A 23,729-nucleotide genomic window follows, 5' to 3' on the forward strand; every position below is an offset into this window, starting at 1 on the left:
CCAGTCCATCAAGAGCACGAGCGTTTTCTACGCTTTGTGATACTGGGTCACCATTACCAGTTCCGAGCGCTACCCTTCGGCCTGGCAATCGCCCCCAGAACATTCTCCAAAATTATGGTGGTCATGGCAGCAACACTAAGGAAGGAAGGAGTCTTGGTACACCCTTACCTAGAAGACTGGCTGAACAGGGCAAAGTCTTCAGAAGAGAGCCAGCAGGTGACCAGCAACATCAAGATCCTACTGCAGGAGCTCGGGTTGTGAACACGGGCAAGAGCAGCCTGCAGCCTTCCCAGTCTCTTGAGTACCTGGGGGCCTGGTTCGACACCAAACAGAACAAAGTCTTTCTTCCTTCCCCGAGGAGAAGGAAGCTGATGGAACAGCTATGACAATTGATGACCAATGCGCGCCCCAGAGTATGGGACTATCTTCAAGTCCTAGACCTCATGGCATCAACCCTGGAGGTCGTTCCATGGGCAAGGGCCACATGCGACTGCTCCAGTGGTCCTTGCTCTCACGCTGGAACCCTCTGTCCCAGGACTACTCAATTCACCTCCAACTACCAGCAGAGATATGACTCAGCTTCAGTGGTGGCTACAGGAAGACCACCTAAGCAGAGGAGTAAACCTATCCCCCCTAAACTGGATCTTGCTCACCACGGATGCAAGCCTACGAGGGAGGGGGCCCACTGTCAGGAATTGACGGCCCAGGGACAATGGAGCAAAGAAGAAGCGGGATGGAACATAAACCGCCTGGAAGCTCAAGCAGTCAGACTATCTTGCCTGCAATTCATCCACAGACTCCGAGACAAAGAGATTCGAGTAGTGTCGGACAGTGCCACAAAGGTGGCCTACATCAACCACCAGGGAGGAACCAGGAGCCAGCAGGTGTCCCTTGTGATAGATCCGCTCATGGCATGGGCGGAGATAAACCTACAAGGGATCTCTGCCTCCCACATCACAGGAAAAGACAACATCTCAGCAGATTTCCTCAGCAGAGAGAGCCTGGACCCAGGGGAATGGACGCTGTTGACCACAGCCTTCCAACTGGTAGTGAATCGATGGGGCCTACCAGCCATGGATCTACTGGCCACCTACCTCAATGCCCCAAGTCCCCAGGTTTTTCAGCCGCAGACGAGAGCCATACTCCCAAGGGATCGACGCCCTCATCCAGACCTGGCCAGAGGAAGTCTTACTGTACGCCTTCCCCCCCATGGCCACTATTGGGCAAGGTCATCCACAAGATAGAACACCACAGGGGACTAGTTCTACTAGTAGCCCCAAATTGGCCAAGATGCCCATGGTACGCAGACATGCAAAGACTCCTGGCGGGGAGCCCTCTGTGCCATCCTCCACACAGGGACCTTCTCCAGCAGGACCCAATCCTTCACGAAGATCCATCTCGATTCTCTCTTAGGTTTGGCCCTTGAGAGGACTTGCCTGAAGAAGCGCGGTTACTCGAAACCCTTGATTGACACAAGCGCGCAAGTTTTCCACATCCCTAACATACATACGGATCTGGAGAATATTCGAAGCCTGGTGCGAGGACCGTGGGACTCTCCCACGGACAGCTACCATCCCCATGATCCTGGAGTTCCTACAGGACGGTTTGTTGAAGGGGCTGTCTCTGAACTCACTCAAGTCCAAGTAGCCGCCCTCTCCTGCTTCAGAGCTGAAGTGAATGGTATCCGTCTAACAGTTCATCCGGATTTGACCCGTTTCCTAAAAGGAGTTAAGCAACTTCGGCCACCCCTAAAGTGGCCGGTCCCCATATGGAACCTCAATTTGGTATTAGACTTCCTAGCAGGGGCTTCTTTCAGTCCAACACGCGGTCTGTCTCTATGCCTCTTAACATCGAAGACTGTATTCCTGGTGGCAATATGTTCAGCTTGGCATATCTCCGATACTACAGGCACTATCCTGCTGGGAACCCTTCCTTAGGTTCACGCCTGGAACCATACAGCTGCGCACCGTTCCCTCCTTCCCACCGAAAAGTGGGTTTCCGAATTTCATCGAACCAAGCCATCTCCATACCATCTCTTATGAACATAAGGACCCTGAAGACTCAGCCTTTCTTCGCCACCTAAAATGTCGGTAGATCCTGGTATGATGCCTGGAAAGATCGGAACCGATGCGCAAAACAGATCGCTTGTTCATCCTCCACAGCGGGAAGAAACAGAGAGAAGCAGCCTCGCGGGCAACCATAGCCCACTGGATCAAGGAAGTAATCAAAGCAGCCTACATAAAGGCAGGGAAGCCCTTACCACTACAGGTTAAGGCTCATTCTACTAGGGCCCAAGTAGTATCTTGGGCAGAAACTAAGCTTCTATCGCCTGCCGAAATCTGTCGGGCAGCGACGTGGTCCTCCATACACACCTTCTCCAGGTTCTACCACCTGGATGTTCAAGCCTGAAAAGATGCAGCCTTCGCAAGGGCAGTACTAAGTGGGCCACAGGCAGCCTCCCGCCCTGTCAGGGAGTAGCTTTTGTACATCCCACTGGTCTGAGACCATCTGGCTACACGCTAGGAAATGGAGAAATTACTTACCTGATAATTTAGTTTTCCTTAGTGTAGACAGATGGGCCTCAGCATCCCGCCCACGGCTGCCCCCAGAGAAGGAGGAGCTGGAAAGCGAATCTTGAGACTAAACAAATACGGGTAAGCCGTTGCCAACCCTTAGTTCAAGACACCCACAATTAGTCTGGTGTCTGCGTTGACTTAGTTGAGTGCATTGGCGGTCTCCAGTTTTTGAAATCAGTTGAATCAGTTAACCAAGTTTAATAAGTATAACCAAGTTATGCCAAATATATATCCACAATGGCTTTTCGAGGAGGATACTGAGGAAGTGAGGTCAGTGCAGGGATGTATCTACCCAGGATGATGTCAGCTTGAAATCTGACTCCGTCTCCCATCTGCTAGCAGAGTAGCACAGTACCCACTGGTCCTGAGTCCATCTGTCTACACTAAGGAAAACGAAATTATCACGTAAGTAATTTCTCCATTTTGTTGGTATATCATACATAAGGCTTTCTTCCAGTTGTAATTATTTTATGTTTCAGTGTGTAAGAAAAAAAATACCTATCTATAGGCAAAACATGTATCTTCTACTTCCTTGCTGATACTTAGCCCTGAATTACCTATACAAATGCTCCAGAACGCAGCAGCAAGAATCCTAACCAATACCAACCGCCGTGCTCACATTACCCCCATCCTTCGAAACCTGCATTGGCTGCCAATAAAATATAGAATTCTATATAAAGCTCTCACGATAATCCACAAATCTATTCACCAACAGCTCACACTAGACCTTCAGAACCCTCTCAAACACCACTCGTCCGAAAGACCCATCAGAGAAGCTTATAAAGGGACCCTTCAAGTCCCACCTTCAAAATACACCTGTCTAAAAACCACCAAAGAATGTTCCTTCTCCACAGCAGGCCCGGTCCTCTGGAACAGACTTCCGACTGACCTAAGACTGGAAGCTTGCCTTCATACCTTTCGAAAACAACTGAAGACGTGGCTTTTCCTCCAAGCCTTCCCCTAGTCAAAATGCCACTTCGAACTCAGCCTAAGGAATGAGATAATTTCCAATCTCATAACCCGTTATATATTATTTATTTGTTGCTTATTTCCGCTCTACCTTTCTTCCTGGCTACTCTAGCCCCCAAGTTCAATGCCCCTGTTTTATGTAACTTTGCTTGATTCAGCCTTCTTGTTCTAGGTTACACTTGTTTATCCCCTAAGTTCCATGTAAACCGGCCTGATGTGAATTCTATTCGTGAAGTCCGGTATAGAAATATATATTAAATAAAATAGATAAATAAATAAATTATTGCTGGGTTCTATAGGTTGGAGTGGGACTTTTGACAGATGAATCTAGCCTTTCCTCCTCCCTTTTGCAAGTTGTGCTATATACCCATATCTTACTTATAATGGGGATCAGGATGCCTAAAATAGACAATTTTTGGTCAAATTGCTTTTCTTTAACATTTAACACAATTATAATTGCAGAGCTTGTCTTGGGTGAGTTTGCAATATGAAGAAAATTCTCAGATTTCAGTTTAATACAGTAGCCTTGTGTTTTGTAGAATATAAAGTACATTCTTCACTGCTTCTCTTCAATATATATGATAGAGGGAGCCATTAGGAAATCAGTTAAGCTGTTCTAGACTAGGCAGAAGTGATCAACATTTAGTAAGTTTTTGAAAACTGAGGAAATTTTAATCTGCTACAGTGTAGTATTGTAATCTGGCAAGCAGGAAGGAATTAATCCTAATAAATGAGAAATGTCTTAGAGTAAGAGGAAACCCATATTCTGATTTAATCTTTTCCCCATTAAACAAGTAAATATAAAAGGGTGCCTCACTGTGAAAATTAGTAAAGGAATGAGATCTGAGAAACAGATTTTTCTTTGAGTGTTGGGAAATGGAGTAGAAAAGAATGAAAGAGGTCCAGAATGAGTATCACTGTTTCTGGAATCCAGGAAATCCACCTGCAGAGCCGCATGGGATTGCAAGGCAGGACTCTGGATAAGACCAGGGCTGGGGTTTTCGGCCTAGCCAGTTTGATTCTAGGAGCCAGGAGGTCTTTGCAACTGCAGAACGTGAAAGTGCGTCCATAAAGGGTGGAACCAGATTAGGCAAAGCTTGAACTGGTTGAAAAGGCTTGGACCCTGCAGGCAAGGCAAGATACTGGGCAAGACTTGGAACTAGACAAGAACACTGACTGAGGCAAGGACTAAGCAAGGCAAGAATAAGAGGGCTGGTCTGGGCAGGACATGACAAGATCAGGACTTGGACAAGGCAGACTAGGGCAGGACTTGGACAAGGCAGACTAGGGCAACACGGAACAGAGAACATATAAACCCAAAGGCAAATTGGCAAGGGGCCTGAAGGCAAGATACAAGGCAGAATAGGCCCGAAGGCCTCCAGGTAGGATATAAGATAGTATGCCCAAAGGCCTCCAGTGAGGATACATAGAAGCATAGAAATGATGGCAGAAAAGGACCAAATGGTCCATCCAGTCTACCCAGCAAGCTTATGGTAGTACTACTGGCCATACAAGCCATCTTTATAATTATCAGTTTCCCAGACTGTCAAAGTCGGGGCTCTTGTTGGCTGCTGTTTAAGTCCAACTCCCCGTTACCTTTTGCCATTGAAGCAGAGAGCAATGATGGAGTTGCATCAACAGCATAAAGGCTTGTTGGTTAAGGGTAGTAACCACCACACCTGCAAGTTACCCCTAAGGCAGAGTAGGCCCAAAGGGGAATAGGCAGGAAGGCCACAGAGTAAGACAAGAAACAGGCAGGTCACATCACCATGAGAAGGCCAGGAGGTTCTGACAAGACAGGGTTAAATGGAGTTGGTGTTTGGGAGTGATGCAGGCAGGGAGGTAGAGCTTGGCAAGGCAAGTGGCTAAGCTCACAGAGGGCACTTGGAGACTGTACCACAGGGATAATCAGACTGGCAACGAGGAGATAGCTGGAAGCAGGACTCGTTAGAGGCCTCTGCTGGTGGGGAGGCATCATTGCAGGAGTAAACAGGGTAGGATGAAGCCACATAGCAGACAAAATCCTAACAATGAGAAGGTGTGAGAAAATGGAACTGGAAACGAAGAGAGTAAGAAAAGGTGACAGCAGAAAGTACAGTTAAGAAATTGAAATGGGAGGGTAATAAATGGACAAAATCTAAAGATAGGAAAAGAGGCTCTTTATCTCTCAGCCCTTCCTTTTCATCCTTTCCAAGGATACTGGTATTTCCTCCTCAATTTCTTTGCATAATTTCTTCCCAATTTCTTCAAATGTAAGTGCTGTATATTACTTAGAGAGATGTATACATAAAATGCACTTTGCTTCATTTACACTATTAATCTCTAAGCTGCTACTTAGTACTGATTGCTATACAGAAACTATAGGGATCTGAGATTGTAATAATTATAAGATTTCTTTTTAAAGAAATCTTATAATTTAAACTTACAGCTTCACCCACGAAGGGTCTGCCGCCGATCATGCAGCATCCGGTCCCGTTTCGCCCTCCTTCCAGCCGGCCCTCCAGCCGCTGTACACGCCCACAGACGACACGCCAGCGACGCCCAACCAACCCGGAGAGGCCCTCAGGCACTTTAAATCATCCGATCGTTGGCGCCGCGCACCGAAGGAGCGCATCAAAGGGGCCTGCCCCTTTGAGCGCCCCTTCGGGCAGCCCCTTCAGGCAGCCCAGAAGAATATAAAATATAAGATTGTGCCCAGGCTGCGGCGACCCGTTTGCAACCGCCTTCGTGTTTTGCATTGCACCAGCGCAAGAGCCTTCAACCTATTTCCCAGATGACCAGCCCATACGAAAACTAACTTAAACAAGATTACCGGTGACGATTGCAAGCACTCCGAATGTAAGAAATAATTAAGAATAAATCTGTGTAGAGTATACCTTCCCTCTATGCACCCATTCCCTCCTCCCTCCCCCTACACTAGTTAGGATACAAACTTTTAGCTCTCTGCACGAGACTCTTTGTGCTAATCTTACTACTCATTGTAACTAATTTGATAATGTAATCTGCATTGTATGTGATGTATTACTGCTGCCACTGCGCCCTTCCGATACTCAAACCTTTACGTGTACTTGTGTTGGACCCTGAATGCTATCCTGTTCTTGCTTCCTTCCTTGTACGCCCCTTACCCTACTACTAGCCTTACACTATTGGTCCACAATGCCTCCTTTTACCGAGCATTGTGCTGTAGCTTATCAAACATTAATCCACCCATTTAGTCCCCCCCTATTCTTTCATATATCCACGCATCAAACCACATTCCACAAAACCCCTCTCAAAAACAGAAGACTCATACCTATACGCACCATCACTCGCACTCAAGCTATCAGCCTATCTCTCATTTCTATCATCCTTTTTAATGCACAATCTCTACAAAAGAAAACCCATCTTCTACAAGACATTCTCTCTGATTCGAATCCTGAAATATGCGCGATCACTGAAACCTGGTTCAAACAACATGACACTCCCCTTATCAACCAGCTACCCATAGATAGTTATGATATTTTCTCAATCCCGAGGAAAAAGAAGAGAGGAGGCGGCTTACTCCTGGCTGTAAAAAAGGACCTCCAACTTATATCTCTTAAATGCGACATCCCTCATCAATATGAAATTGGCCTATTCAAGTCGAAATTACTCCAACTGTGTCTTATATATACACCCCCTGGGCTACTGGAGAAAGACTCATCCCCCCTTATTGAATTCTTGGCAAACTCACTTTCCCCAGACCTACCCACGATCCTCCTAGGAGATTTCAATTTGCATGTGGACACCTCACCACAATCACCTGCCTGTGAAGCTTTTCTGGCCTCGCTTGAAGCTATGGGCTTCCAACAGATAGTAAACTCCCCAACACACAAGGCTGGCCACACCCTTGACTTGATCTTTATAAACTCGCCCTTCAGTGTGAACAGTCCTCCTCGTTGTACAGCAATACCTTGGTCTGATCACTCTCTTATCGAGACCAGACTATCCCTCCCCCAAAGCCCATTGCCCACGCCCCGGCAGCCCATTTCCCTCAAATTTCGCAAATCCTGCGATTTAGAAACCATTTCATCAGCTTGCTCAGACTTAGACAAGCAAATTGATCTATCATCCCCAGATAATGCATTATCCTCCTGGGTTAACTACACACGCAACATTGCCAATGAGCACTGCCCCCTGATAACGAAAACTATCAACCTCTACAGAAAAAACAAGAAGCCCTGGTACACTCCTTCCCTCAGAAATCTCAAAACCCAACTCAGAGCCACGGAAAGGTCATGGCGCAAACTCCAATCCCCCGCTACCAAAACTCTCTACTATCAACATATGCATGATTATAGAAATGCTATCCAACATGCCAAACGGGAATACTACGCCAATAAAATAAACGGTCTGCAATACAACCCCAAGGCTCTTTTCACCATGGTTGCTAACTTGACTTCTCCCATACACACACAACAATCAGATATATCCTCCACAAATCGCTGCAACGAATTAGCACAATTTTTTAAAAACAAGGTATCTTCCATCACAGCACAATTTTCGCACAACAATCTCAATATTTCTCTTCCCATCATCAACTCCCCCAACTCCCTTTCATCATTTGAGTCCTCTTCCTCCCTCGAAGTAGAGAACATACTTAAGAAAATGAAACCCTCCACTCACCCCTCTGAAACTATCCCCTCTAAACTCCTACTTTCTATACACAATGTTATCGCTAAACCCATTTCAAATATTCTTAATTGTTCCCTAGAGCATGGCATCGTCCCCACTCCTCTGAAACAAGCCATAGTGAAACCCATCCTCAAAAAAGCCAATCTTGAACCCACCACCCTGTCTAATTACAGACCGGTGTCCAACCTACCCCTCCTAGCTAAAGTTCTTGAAAAGCTAGTAAACACACGCCTATCCGATCACCTAGAACAGAATAACATCTTCCCTCCAACACAATATGGTTTCAGGAAGCATTTAAGCACTGAAACATTGCTCCTCTCCCTACACGATACCCTTATCAAAGGAATCGACTCAGGATCATCCTTCCTTATCGCATTACTTGATATCTCAGCCGCGTTTGACACTGTTAATCACGATGTCCTACTCAACATACTCAGAAATATTGGGATTGCTGGCAAGGCCATTGATTGGATTCAATCATATCTCCAAGATCGTACTTTCACTGTCTCTATCGACAACAATGAATCTGATCCCATCAGTCTCCCCCAAGGTGTTCCCCAAGGTTCCTCACTCTCATCTACTTTGTTTAACATATACATGCTGCCCCTCACTACACTACTCTCTAATCTACACATTAAGCATTTTATATATGCTGATGATGTACAAATCATCTTCCCCTTCTCAGACACCATCCAAACTGCTCTACACAGCTGGGAATCCTGTCTCTCCTCTATCAATCAGCTCCTTAAGGACATGCACCTAGCACTTAACACCAACAAAACCGAGCTGTTAGTCATATCGAATAAGCAACCGCTCCCAGACATCCCTCCTGCCTACTCTGCCACCAACTTCCCGTCACACACTCGTAACCTAGGAGTTATTATTGATAATCACCTCTCGTTCAAACCATTCATCAAATCCATCATAAAGGATTGCTACTATAAACTGCAAACAATAAAGAAGCTTAGACCCTTGCTTCATGTCAATGATTTCCGTACGGTCCTTCAAGCTATTATCTTGTCGAAGGTTGACTATTGTAATGCGCTCTTGCTTGGCATTCCTGCAATACACACCAGGCCACTCCAACTCCTTCAAAATGCCGCCGCTCGGATTTTGTCAAACACAAAGAAAAGAGAACACATCACCCCCACACTCATGCAACTACACTGGCTCCCCATACAGTCACGAATTCTTTATAAACTCTATCGATCATACACAAGTGTCTATTAAATTCCAACCTCAACTGGCTTAACCCTCCCCTTTTACCCCGTACTTCCAAGAGACCTACCCGCCCAGCACTCCAAGGAACACTCCAAGCCCAATCTATCAAATCTTTTAAGCTCACATCCACAATGAACAGAGCCTTCTCCCTTGCCGGCCCCACGCTATGGAACTCACTTCCCCATGATATTCGCACTGAGACCTACACCCCCGCTTTCAAAAAGAAGCTTAAAACCTGGCTTTTCCAGCAGGCTTACTCCACTACACCCCCCATTACATAATTCCCCACTAGGAATGTTACTCTACGAATGTTACACTGATATCCTGGTATGAACGCCTCTTGCCTATCGATTTTGTACTGCGCACCAACTGTGTATATAGTTATTGTTATAGTTCAAGTACTTATCATATACCCATGGCTTCTAACCGTGGTTGTGTGTTTTATGTAAGGGCTCCTCCCAAACATTTGTTATATGTTACCTAGCTCACTATATTCTGTTTTATGTAAGGGCTCCGCCCAATGGTTTGTGTTTGCTGTAAACCGACGCGATGTGCAAACGGTCATCGGTATAAAAGAAACGTTAAATAAATAAATAAATAAAATAAATGTTTTGCTGTGCAGAATATGCAGTCATTGGCACTTTTGTTCATATTTTCCAGTGTTAACGGTTTTCAGCAACATGTTATCTGTATTTAGAATGTTTTCAAATACATCCCATATCACTTTTTATTTTGACTACCAACTGAAACATCACATACTTCATTCAATACCTTAACTTACCAATTTCCCATGGAAAAGCTCCACATGTCACTTTCTTACAAGTGATTAGTGGATATCTGCCTGTAGAGAATAATGGAATCTTGTGGGATTTTTTTTTAGGGTTGGAATGGGGATTACATTTTAACTTTGTCCTTTGAGTTGTCTGTTAGTCTGTCATCTTTTGAAAGCATGTGGAGCATGTAAAGTTAGCATTATAGTTTTCAATTAATCTATTGGTGTAAAGGATTTTCCCTTAAAAGTTTCTTTTCTGTGTACATAATAAATGTGAATTGAATCCAGCTACACATTTTGGTCTTATTTAAGAGGTTTAATTTACATGATAAACCTGAGCCAACCAGTCAGATTGGTTAATTAAGTAAAAAACCTTGTATTGATCCAAAAATTGTCTGAATTAGCCTCTATAGACTTCAATTTTATACACCTCCAAATTTTTACAGAATGCACAGGAGTAAATGTCTATGGGATAAAACCAATTTGCAAACCAGCCCAAAAAATATGGGCTTAAAATCTCAAAATAGTTATCCTTTTAGGCAACTCAGGAATTTTACAAAATAGAGGCTTAATGAATAAGGTACTAAACAAATATTGACTTTTTTTTTTATTACTGTCTCCTAGCTAGTTTAGCTTCCGTAAACATTTGACAACATAAACATTGTTAGTACTGTTAAAGTGAGCCAGAAAATGTTTTTAATGTCTACATAAAGCTACATACGCTACATTAAATTTCATATGATTATTAATTCCACTGTCATATTTTTCATGTTAAATATTTTGTTTCTCTTTCGAGTGCCAACATCTTAATGAACTGTTTCGTAATGTGTCCTTCCAATCTCCGCTAATACTGTTTCGTAATGTGACATCTTTACCTGGAATGTATATTAACTATTTTTGTATAGTGTAAACTAAAAAATGCACATTTTATACATTGTGCTTTTTATTTTTGTTTTTGGAAGATATGAAGTTTGATTGAGTTGTGTTACATCATTTGGTTGTGCTGAACTAGGAATGTTGGTCATCATACTAGACATTATATAAAGATCACTATTGAAAAAGTTAACATGTTAATGTTTTATAGGAGTATGTTGTGTGGTGATTTGAAATTTGTCACATTTATTTTTGTCATGAATTGTACTGCTCCTATTTATTGTAATGTAATAAAATAAAATTGTTATTGTGGATGTCTACATGTACTTCATTTCCTTCCCTGCATTCTGAAATGATCCACTAAATTGAGGTATGCTGGCATATGCACATTATGTTAGTTATCATATATCTCTATGTAAATAAGCGGAAGCTGACTTGTAGTTCCGATTTCTTAATCAGATAACTCTTATGTAATAACACTGCATGATCAATCAGTATAACTACCAGATGAAAATAATTTACATTTTACTAGTATGTAGACAGATGGACTCAGGGCTAGTGGGTTATGCTCCCCTGCCACTAGATGGAGACACAGCAAGCTGACATCATAGTATATATACTCCTACAGTGACCCCAGCCCACCAGTATTCTCCATCTCCAGCAGATGGTAGAAATGCATCTCCCTATGGGAATTGCGGTAAATTTTGGAAGGAGAATTTTAAATTGAGGAAAGCCCCACACTCCTGCAGTGATACCTAAAGGTCCCTGCCCCAGTTGAGAATTCCTGAGGTGATTTCCATGGTCCCTCAGATGTGTGCTTTGGTCCAGTAGCTGGTTCCTGGCATGGACGTAGTTGCTTGTCCAGCTGAAAGGCAGCGGGTGCAGGAAGCCGAGTGCAGCGGTGACATCAGTTGCCCTCTCCCTCTGCAGCCAGAGACCATCTCTATACTCAGACGGTAAGCGCTGAGCTTGGGTAAGTTTTTACAAAAAAAATGTTTTACCTACCTACAGAGACAGGAGGTTTTGGGACTTCCTCCGCTCTCCATGCTCAGCGCGCTGTCCCAACATTTGTTCCTGCTTCCGTTGGGGTTAGGGGAACTGGGCAGCCTGGCAGTTTGAGCACTCCAGTGGTCTAGGCCCCACAGTAAGTCTTTTTGCCTGCAAGCCGTGTGGTAGGCCACTGTGGCGCTTTCGCGCTTCTGTGCATGCTCTTCTGCCCTCTATGGGATGTCTGTGTGCACAGTGCGTTAGGCAGCTTTTTGTGCCCAAACCTTTTTTAAATGTGGTGATACGCTCCAGTTTGGCGCACAAGTTGTGTGCGCCTTGCCCTGCTTATTTCCAGGACACCTAAAATTTGTGCATGTAACTTTTTTAAGAGCGAGCCGTGTGGTTGCACAGTTACCACTGCTGATGGCGCCGGTAAATAAGAAGCCTAAGCACCTTTCTCTATACGTTGCTTCTCATGTTAGGGCTTCTCAGCCTGACCTGTCTTCCAGCATGTGTCAGCACTGTAAAGATGCTCAGGGAGAGTTATCTTCCTCGGATTTTGCTAAGCCTGGATCCTCCATTCTGATCATGGTCTGATTCGGCTTTGGCTGGAAGTACGCCAGATCTTGGTACTCCCTTGACTGGCTACTCCACAGGGCATGGCAGTTCAGTAGGACCTGCTCCAATATCATCTGGGCTTGGCCTGGATCCAGCTGATGAATTTTCTTGTGTGGAGTTTTTTCAGAGTCTGCAGGCCTTTGTTCAGGCGCAGTCCTCTGCTTCGCCCACTCTCGTGAGGTCAGACCCTCAGCTGGTGGCTCCTCCTTCCTCCACTCCTATGGTTAAGCGCCGAGGCATGCCTCGGTTCATCACAGGTATTCCTGGTAGGGACCCGGATGGCACGGATGAAGAGGCAGATCCTTGATTCCTTGGAAGATGGGGAAATTCCTCCTGGTTTGGAGCCGTATCAGACCATGTTACAGTTTTTTCATAGAGATGAACTGCTGGCCCTGATTTCCCAGTCTTTGAAGATGCTGGGAGTGCCTGGAGCAGATTCCATGTCAGAGCCGAAGAAGAATCCCATTTTGATTTCATTGTGAAAAGCCTCTTGCTTTTTTTCCTGTTATGGATGCCATTCAGGAGTTGATTAATCTTGAATGAGACACCCCGGAGACAAATTTCAAAGGGGGTCGAACATTGGAAGGCCTGTGTCCTCTGGATCTAGGTGTGAGAGAGTGTTTGCATTTTCCCCAAAGTGGGTGCGCTGGTCTACGCCATCTCTAAGCAGACGACTATCGCTGTGGAAGAAGGAGCAGCCTTGAAAGATGTGCATGATATACGGATTGAGTCACTCTTAAGCAGACTTTTAACACAGTGGCAATGACCTTACAGATTGCTTCCTGTTGTACTCTGGTGGCACATTCTTGCCTGCTTCTCTCTCAGGAAGTGGATGATTCCAGGGTAGTTATGGAACCCGCTGCCTGCCTTTTTAGCAGACGCAGGCTGTGATTTGGTTCGTACCTTGGCCAGAGGAGTGCCTTCGGTGGTGGCAGCCAGATGTCAACTATAGTTGTGGAATTGGTCCGCTGACGCAGCTTCAGGCGTTTCTAACAAAAATGCCCTTTAAATGCTCACACTTTGGGAGCGAGTTGGAAAAGCTGGCCAGTAAATGAGGTGAATCTCCAGTTGCCCGGTTACCGAAGCAATTGCAGTTCCCCTTTTCTTTGAGGGGTCGTCTCAGGGGTTCCAAGCATTTTCGTCCCTACAGGAACTCATTTCAGAGGACTTGGCCTTTTGGTAGGTCTGTTCTTTCATTCCTGACAGTCCCAGAGAGGAGCGGGCTCAGGTGGCGAATTTTCCTGAGCTTCCCAGTGAAGGTTTTCTGTCCCACCTTCAGGAAGTGGCAATCTCTCTCTTTTTTTTTTTTTAATTAGAGGTGGGTGGAGATCACATTGGATCTATGGGTCCTGGAAGTGATATGGGAAGGATATGTGCTGGACTTTAAAAACAGAATGGAAGTTGGTCTAGCGAAGCCATAAATGTGAAAAAAACAAAAAACAAGACCGATGCCTTGGAAAGTGTTGCATAAATTTTTCTCTGTTCTTATCATGTACATGTGACATGTTGATCCTTTTCTTCTTATTGTGTTGTTTTATGTGTGTGCATAATTTTCTGTTTTATCAAAAGGATTTTATACACTAAATTTGACCTCGTCTATTTGTGAAATGTTTTTATTTGATATATTTGGGTTGAATGGTTTTTATATATGTAGTTAATAAATATTAAATTGTTGTTTTTACAGCCCCTGATGCAGCCGAAAAGGCGAAACTCAGCTGGAGTCGAGCATTACGTTTTCTAAACTGAATCCAATATAATAAATTCACTTTCCAAGGCATCGGTCTTGTTTTTTGTTTTTTTCACATATCTGCTGGACTTTCGCAGCATTCCTCAGGACGTGTTCATGGTGTCTCCTTGCCACTCCCCTTAGAAGAAGCAGGCGGTGGAGTCTGTTTCTAAGGCTCCAGCTAAGGGCTGTAGTTCCTGTGTCTACATATCAAGAAAATACGGAGTGCTATTCCATTTATTTTGTTTCCAAGAAGGAAGGTGCTTTTCGTCCCATCCTGGATCTCAAGGGTGAACCGGCATCTGCGGGTGACTCAATTTTGCATGGAAGCCTTATATTCTGTGATAATGGCCATGCAATAGGGAGAGTTTGACCTCCCTGAATCTGTCCAAGGCCTACCTTCATATTCCCCTTCGTTTGGAGCACCAACGTTTTCTGCGCTTTGTGATGCTGGGTCACCATTATCAATTTTGGGTGCTGCCCTTTGATCTAGCCATCACCTCCAGAACATTTTCCAAGGTTATGGTGGTCATAGCAATGGTGTTGAGGAGAGATGGAATCATGGTGCACCCATACTTGGAAGACTGGCTGATTCAGGCCAAATCTTCAGAAGAGAGGTGCCTGGTGATCAACAAGGTGATCTCCTTGCTGTGAGAGCCTGGTTGGGTGGTGAACCTGGCGAAGAGCAGTCTCCAACCTTCTCAGTGGTTGGAGTATCTGGGAGATTGGTTCGACACAAGGCAGGGCAAGGTTTTTCTGCCGGAGGCACGGATCCAGAAGTTGATACTCAATGGTGTAGTGCTATCTACAGGTGCACGGTTTGATTGTGGAAACCCTGGAAGTGGTGCCATGGGCAAGGTTGCATATGTGTCCTCTTCAGTGCTCAATGCTGTCTCGTTGGAACCTGCAGTCTCAGGACTATTCAGTTCACCTCCACTTGCCGATGGAAATCTGTTGTCACCTCCAGTGGTGATTTCAGGAGGCTCATCTGAGCAGGGGGATGTCCTTGTCCTCCCCAAACTAGTTGACTCTCATGACAGATGTGAGTCTCCAAGGTTGGGGAGCTCATTATCAGGAACTGGCGGCCCAGGGAAATTGGACGGCCGAAGAGGCCCTCTGGAGCATCAATTGCCTGGAAGCACGGGCGATCTGGTTGGTGTGCTTGCAGTTCAGCCACAGACTACAGGTCTAGAGGTCCGCTTGATGTCAGACAACACGACGACAATGGCTACATCAATTGCCAGGGATGAACCAAGAGCCAGCAAGTATTGCTGGAAATAGACCAACTTATGGAATGAGCAGAAAGACATCTACAGATGATCTCTGCTTTCCCACATCGCAGAAAAAGATATGTGAGAGCAGACTTTTTCAGCAGGAAAGTCTGGAGAGTTTCAGCTGCTAGTGCATCGTTGGTGTCTTCCGTCTCTAGACCTGCTGGCGACTTCTCACAATGCGAAGGTTCCTCATTTTTTCAGTCGCGGGAGAGTTCATGCTCCTTGGGGCCTTGATGCACTCATACAGGCCTTGCCGGAAAACAAGTTGCTGTATGTCTTTCCTCCATGATAGGCAGGATCATTTGCAGAATTGAAGACCAAAAGGGCTCGTACTCCTGGTGGCTCTAGATTGGCTCAGGCATTCATAGTATGCAGATCTGCGGAGACTCCTGGTAGAGAAACCCCGTCGTCTTTCACCGCACAGGGATCTGTTGCAGCAGGGACAGGTTTTTCACAGGGTTCCATCTCTGTCCTGACTTACGCCCTTGAGAGGTCTTGCCTGTTGAAGCATGGATAATCTTCTGTGGTGATTGCTACCTTGCTTTGCACTCAGAAGTTCTCCACTTTTCTGGTGTATGTGCGGGTTTGGAGAGTGAAACCTGGTGCGAGGAGCGTAGTGTTCCATCTTGTTTATTTAAGATCCCGCTTATTCTGGATTTTTTTGCAAGATGGGTTGAATAAAGGATTGGCCCTTAAATCGTTGAAGGTTCAGGTTGCGGCTCTTGCATGTTTCAGGGGCACAGTGAATGGTGTCTCCTTATCGTCTCATCCTGATGTGGCCCGTTTCTTGAAAGGGATGAAGCAACTTTGGTTGCTGATTCCCTTGTGGAATCTTAATTTTGTGCTGGACTTCTTGGCAGGCCCTATGTTTTGACCGCTGCACAGCCTTTCCTTGTGTTTATTGACATTAAAGACAGTGTTCTTAGTGGCTATATGTTCTGCCCGTCACATTTCTAACCTGCAGGCCTTGTCTTGCTGTGAGCTGTTCCTTCAGGTGACTCCAGCAGTGTTGCAGCTTCTTCCTTCTTGCCTAAGGTGGTTTTGGAGTTTCATTTGAATCAGTCCATTTCCTTGCTGTCCCTGGATAAGGTCAGGAATGTGGAAGAGTATCGCCTCCTGTGTTCCTTGGTTGTTAAGCGGATTGTCATGCGGTATCTGGAGGTTTCTTTTTTTTTCTTAAGCTTTTTATTCATAAGCACAAAGAAATCCAAAAGAAAGCTTGGTACAGTACTCACAATTAAGGAAAATATCCAACCAATATACTTACTACTGCTTCACAGGAACCCAATAAGGATGGGGGACAATTGAGGAAAAATATCCAAGGGAAAAACAAACACAGGAGAGAGGAAGTAAATCAATTATGGTCCTAAATTAAGTTGCTATTGAAGGACATTTAGCTCAGATGTATCTAACAAAAAGGACTCAAGATGAATTGGGTCAGAAAATATAAATTTCTTACCTAGAAAAATTAAAAAAAAAAATGTACAAGGGAATTTTAAATAAAAAGTCACACCGAGAACTAAAACTCTACTCTTCAAGGTTAGGAAATGTCTCCTTCAGGCCTGAGTGGGTCTGGAGACATCAGGAAAAATATTAATTTTCTGTCCACAAAATAACATATCTTTGTTTTTAAAAAATTTCTCAAAGATCAATTCTTTATCTCTTTCCAAGGAAAAAGAAACAAACAATGTAGCCCTCTTGTTGATAATATCCAATGACTCTTCTAAAAAAAAAAAAAAAAAAAAGTAGAGATGCCAGGACTATTCTCATTAATCTCACCTTGTATACTAGGTATTTTACTAGACTGACTAGGAAAATTAAAAATTTTCAAAACAAGGGGAATCTTATTCTCTAAACATCTCATAAGGTGAAATTTTCGTTAATAGGAAATTAACAAATCGCAGATTTTTTTTATCTCATTAAATTCTCTATTTTTCAATTTCTGCATGTAATGCTAAACTATCACTAATATGCATATTTTCAACGTTTTGCATACCTGGACTTTAGAAGACAAAACTTTAACGGAGGATTCTAGCTCATATATCTTTTTACTTTGTTCAATTGATAATCTATTAATATTAACCAAAGAAGAGAGATGAGTATTAAGCTGGGATACATTAGAGTCCAGTTTCACTAGCATCCTCCACAAATCACCCAGTGTGACATTGGGTGGTTCTTCAACATTCATTTGAAGACTTCCAATGTCCACAGGGAGACTCCCACTAAATGTATAGCTGGATGGACAATTGCAGGATAGTTTGCCAGAGAAGACTCAGACAAACCCCCACTCAAATTCGAAGGTTCAAATCCAAGGGAAGACTCCACAGCTGTAATACCTGGGGTTTGAGGAGGGATAGGGCCATTGCCAGGACTCAGAGACACTCAGTGCCCCCTATGCAGTCCTCCTGTGGCAGTGTAACTAGTTTGCTAAAGTGAGCATCCATTGGGCCGATATTACCAAGGGAAGCAGGGGAAGAGGTGATGATCTTAGCCTTCCTTTTCTTACCTATAAAACCAAAGTTCCAGGAATCAGAAAAAAAAAAAAAAAAAAAAAAGTCAGTCCCCCCCAGCCAAGCTGCCAATGTTGGACAAAGCCGCGCGGTCACCCGTTGATGACGTCAGCAAGGGCTCAAATGGAAACAGCTCGGTAACCTCAGTTGCAAAGGCCCCTGGATGAACGGGGGGGGGGGGGGGCACCTTCCTCTCTCCTCTCCTCTCTCTCTCCCTTTAAATCCCGCTCCACTGTGGGATTTAAAGGGCCCAAGGAGAGGAGACCGTGGTCAGTGTGCTGGGAAGCACTCTACTTCAGTTTTTGCCCTGAAGCAATTTAAGAGGAATAAAAACTCACTCCTGGTCGAGGAGAGGGGAGGCCCGAACCGAGTGGGCGGTTCCTCAAGTGACGTCATTGGTAGGCACCCTCGGGTCAGCATAAAATCAAGGGCCCTGCAGCACGAAGCCGCACGCTCCTGGGTAAGAAAATTATTATGGGAAGAAAACAGAAATCTGAAAACTACACCTCCTCACCAACAACCCCTGTGTCAAGAAGGATTGGACCTATGGACTTTCATAGTGTGTATGGGTGCGTCCCCTGCAAGGGACAATTTAGAAGACAACTCCCAACTGGGGGTTTCCTTAAGTCCCAGGTCCACACAACCCCCCTTACAACCAACAAGGGAAGGTATATAAGAGGCAAATGTTATAGATTCCTCTGTGATAGTAATCCCCAACATTGATGGAGTGGAGGGTATTGCAGAAGGGAATTTACATTCGAGTATAACATTGGTTGGCGAGGCTATTGCTAGTAATACTAAGGTCTTATGTCCAACAATAATTCCTGAATTGGGTAAAGAAGGGGTGAGAATAATGTGGAACCGGAAAATGTTTCATTATTGGATGTATGGAGGTTATCTGCAAAAACTGACAAGAATTTGTCTAGTTCTATATCTAAAGTACATACCTTTTCTGTGGAAACCAGAGCAAAATTTGAGGATTTAGAATGTAGGACTAATAAGGTAGAACAGGCAGTAGCAAATCTGAACCCATTAGTAAATAATTTGCAGGCTACTAGTATATCATCCATTAAAGATAATTTGATACTGCATAATAGGATAGAATTGTTGGAGAATGAAGTGAAGCAATTTAATCTTCAGTTTCCTAGCATGTAGCGTGTAGCAGATGGACTCAGGACCAATGGGTATAGTGTACTCCTGATAGCAGTTGGAGACGGATCAGATTTCAATTTGACATCAGCCCTAGTACATATACCCCTGCAGGAAGTGCAGCTCTTCAGTATTTTCCATCTCCATAGCAGTTAGGGACTACCTGCACACTCTCACAGCGTTAGAGCCAAATTTATCTGAGAAAACCAAAATAAGAAGAAAACCTACCTCAACAGTGAGCCCCGCTCTCCTGCGGTGATACCTTCGGGTCCCTCCCCCAGTTGAGAATTCCCGAGGTGATTTCCGTGGTCCCTCAGAGGTGAGCCTCGGACGGCAGCCGACCCTCGGCGAGGACCTAGCCCCCAATCTCGGGCGAGGCTGAGAGGCAGCGAGTGCAACCACGAGCGTGGCAGTGAAGGTATTTGCCCTCTCCCCCCCGCAGCTGGAGACCGCCCGGAACAAAACCGGGAAGCCCCGAGACAAGGTAAGGTAGAAATCTTGTTTAAAGTCTCTGGTCTCCGAAGCTCGAGGAGTCGCATAGGTCGCCAGCCGGGACCAGTACCACCGGGTTGATCCGCCCTAGCAGGGCACGGCCCTGGTCAGAGCCAAGGGCTCTCCCATGTGGGGACCCTCTGAGGTGGTCGCCGTCGCCATTTTGGCCCTGTTCGCCGCCCTGACCGCCGTTTCGATCCGTGCGCATAGGGCGAGTCATATGCACCACATTACTTGTGCGCACAACGTTACACCAGTGCAGTACGCACAAGTTATGCACGCAACTCACGTGTACTAGGCCAGGCGCATAACTACAACTTGTGTGCACACCAGCACACACATCCATCCACGTGCACATATTCGACGCACAAGAGATTTCTGCGTCTATACCTATGGCACCACCAGAAAAGGAGCTCAAAGCTCAAGGCCTCTGCCCAGCATGCCACATCAGAGCCACACAACACGAAGAGGCCGACGCCCTGTGTATCCAGTGCAAGGAGGCCCTGGGGGATCAAGCCCAGGGCCAGCCCCTTCTGGGCCTGAGTGCTAGTTCCTCAATATGTTTTTAAAATACGAAAACGTTTTTTAAACGTTTTAAACGTATTTTAAACATTTTAAAATGTTTTTAAAATACGAAAACGTTTAATGGTTTATTGTTATTGTTCAATGTTCCTTGTATAAAGCCCCGGTCGGAGCTCCCAGACCAGGGCAACTTATCGTTTCATGTAAACCGGATTGATTTGTATTGTATACAGGAATTCCGGTATATAAAAATTAAAAATAAATAAATAAATAAATAAAATAAATAAGTACCCCGGACCTAGCAAACCCCAGCGGGGACCCCCCCTCAAACGGGGCCCCCCGGGGACACAGCGCCTCTTAGCTTGGACCCAGCGTCTATCTCCTGGGTGGAATTTTCAAAGGCCTGCACACCTTCGGTAACACAGCCACAGCCTTCACCAGAGGACTGCTACACTCCGGGCCCCGCTCGGCCCAGGGTAGTGAATCCACCACCTGGAAGCCCCACTTACGGGGACACGGACATCACAGTGGAGGAATCAGAGTCCCTGGAGGAAGGGGAACTCCCTCCGGGGACAGAGCCTCATCGGACCATGAGACGCTTCTTCACCAAGGATGACCTTCCAGACCTGGTCACCAGCAGCCTGAAGGAACTTGCAATCCCGGGCACAAGTGCCTTGGGGGAACCTAAGACGAATCCTCTGCTAGAGGGACTCCGTCAGACCTCCCGCCATTTCCCTCTGTTACAAGCCGTTCAACAGCTAATTGACCTGGAATGGACTGCTCCAGAGTCCACATTCAAAGGGGGACGGGTTATGGCAGCCATGTACCCTCTGGACAGTCAGCCAAAGACCTTCTGACATGCCCAAAAGTGGATGCTATGGTCTGCGCGGTCTCGAAGCACACCACTATCCCAGTGGAGGGAGGTGCAGCACTCAAAGATGTGCAAGACAGATGTCTGGAATCCATCCTTAAACAGTCCTTTGACATCGCCGCTATGTCCCTACAAATAGCGGCCCGCTGCACTGTTGTGACACATGCCTGCCTATCACAGACCAGGAGCAACACCCCTGGGGAAGCCATGGAACCAGCAGTATCGTTCCTCGAGGATGCTGCTTCCGACCTGGTACGCACCACAGCTAGAGGAGTGTCATCAGCTGTGGCAGCCAGGAGACAACTCTGGCTCCGAAGCTGGTCGGCCGACACGTGTTCCAAATCAAGACTCACAAGGATGCTCTTCAAGGAATCCCTCCTGTTCGGCAGTGAACTAGAGAAACTGGCTGACAAATGGGGCGAGTCCCCACTACCACGGCTGCCAGAGGACAAAAGCAAGAGAAACCAGTGATCCTTCCCCCTATCCTCCAGGGGCAGAGGTTCACAGGGCTTCAATCCATACAGAAATAATTATCAAGCGCCCCGCCCTACAGCACAACAAAAGCTCTTCAGAACAAGCACAACAAAAGGGGAACCAGCTCGGGTCCAGGCCCCAGCCACACCTCACAATGAGATTCAGCCAACCTGTCCAAGGGAAGAAGCCATAGGGGGCAGACAGCCCTATTCTACCACAGATGGGTCGAGATAATTTCGGACAAGTGGGTCCTAACCATCATTCGAGAGGGATACTACCTGGATTTCCTACGAACCCCTCCGGACAAGTTCGTGGAATCCCCCTGCCACGACCCCTCCAAGAGGGTGGCAGTGGAAACTACACTGACCAGACTACTAGCCCTCGAGGCCACAACCCCAGTACCTCCACAAGAAATAAATACTGGGCATTATTCCATTTTTTATCATCCCCAAGAAAGAGGGGACGTTCAGGCCCATTCTGGACCTCAAGTCGGTCAACCGCCATCTGAGGATTCCCCGTTTCCGCATGGAAATCCTACGCTCTGTAATAAGGGCGATACAACCGGGAGAGTTTCTCACATCCCTGGATCTTTCGGAAGCCTACCTACACATTCCGATCCATCAGGAACATCAGCGCTTCCTATGCTTCAAAATCCTGGACCGTCACTACCAGTTCCGGGCACTACCCTTCAGGTTAGCCACAGCACCCCGGGCGTTCACCAAGATCATAGTGGTGGTGGCGGCAACGCTGAGGAAGGAAGGAATCCTCCGTACACCCTTACCTAGGCGACTGGCTGATCAGGGCGAAATCCCCAGAGGAAAGTCACCAGGCAACCAACAGAGAGCCTCGGATGGGTGGTCAACACAAACAAGAGTTGTCTGCAGCCCTCACAGTCTCTAGAATACCTAGGAGTCAGATTCGACACCAAAGACGACAAGATCAGCCTGACTCCCACAAGGAGATCAAAACTGAAGAACCAGTTACAAATCCTGCTGAGCGAACCTCAACCCACAGCATGGGATTACCTGCAAGTCCTTGGTCTGATGGCATCCACACTGAAGGTAGTGCCATGGGCGCGAGCTCACATGAGACCCCTACAGCGCTCACTCCTATTACGATGGAATCCACTGTCTCAGAACTACGCCGTTCGCCTACCACTCAGGGGCAGAGTTCGGATCCAGCTACGATGGTGGCTGCAGGTCAGCCACCTGAGCCAGGGAACAAAACTATCTTCACCAACCTGGACCCTGCTCACCATAGACGCCAGCCTACGAGGATGGGGAGTGCACTGCGAGGAGCTAACCACCCAAGGGCAGTGGAACGCAGAAGAGTTGGGATGGAACATCAACCGCCTAGAAGCGAGGGCAGTCAGACTAGCCTGCCTACGGTTTGTTCACAGACTCCGAGACAAAGCGGTCAGAGTAATATCGGACAATGCCACAACAGTGGCCTACATCAACCATCAGGGGGGAACCAGAAGCCAACAGGTGTCTCTGGAAATAGACCCCCTAATTTCGTGGGCGGAAGTAAATCTCCAGGAGATCTCGGCCGTCCACATCGCCGGGAAAGGCAACATCATGGCGGACTACCTCAGCAGAGAAAGTCTAGACCCAGGAGAATGGAAGCTGTCGACTGCAGCGTTCCAATTGATTGTGAACCATGGGGAACACCAGACAATCACCTTCTGGCAAACCGGTCCAACACCCAAGTACCCAGGTACTTCAGCCGCAGGCAGGAACCTCAGTCCCAGGGGATCGATGCCCTGGTACAGACCTGGCCACAGGGGACTCTATTATACACCTTCCCGCCGTGGCCCCTATTAGGCGCAATCATTCACAAGATACAGCTACACAGGGGACTAGTACTTCTGGTTGCCCCGGACTGGCCAAGAAGACCATGGTACGCAGACATGAGAAGACTACTGGCAGGGACCCCCCTGCCACTGCCTTCACACAGAGACCTGCTCCAACAAGGGCCGATCCTCCACGAGGATCCAGCTCGATTCTCTCTTACGGCCTGACCATTGAGAGGGCTCGCCTAAG

The sequence above is a fragment of the Rhinatrema bivittatum genome, chromosome 4 (assembly GCF_901001135.1).
Source record: "Rhinatrema bivittatum chromosome 4, aRhiBiv1.1, whole genome shotgun sequence".
NCBI classification, from domain to species: Eukaryota; Metazoa; Chordata; class Amphibia; order Gymnophiona; family Rhinatrematidae; genus Rhinatrema; species Rhinatrema bivittatum.